This window comes from Sinocyclocheilus grahami, unplaced genomic scaffold (genome assembly GCF_001515645.1).
Source record: "Sinocyclocheilus grahami isolate Dianchi unplaced genomic scaffold, SAMN03320097.WGS_v1.1 scaffold3675.1, whole genome shotgun sequence".
Taxonomy (NCBI): domain Eukaryota; kingdom Metazoa; phylum Chordata; class Actinopteri; order Cypriniformes; family Cyprinidae; genus Sinocyclocheilus; species Sinocyclocheilus grahami.
In genome coordinates, this window is record NW_015508762.1 from 1 (window position 1) to 213 (window position 213).

Sequence of the window (213 nt, forward strand, 5' to 3'; positions counted from 1 at the left end):
CACCTCCTTGTTCATCCATGGCTTCTGATTAGGGTATGTTGTGATCTGTTTCTCTGTTGTAACACTGTCAATGGTGGTGTTGATGTAATCCATTACAGAGGAGGTATAGATATCAATGTCCGTGTGAGAGCCACAGGCAGCCTGAGAAGCAAACATACTCTAGTCCGTGTATTGAAACCTGTCCTGAAGTAAAGAGTCTGCTCCTGTTGGCCA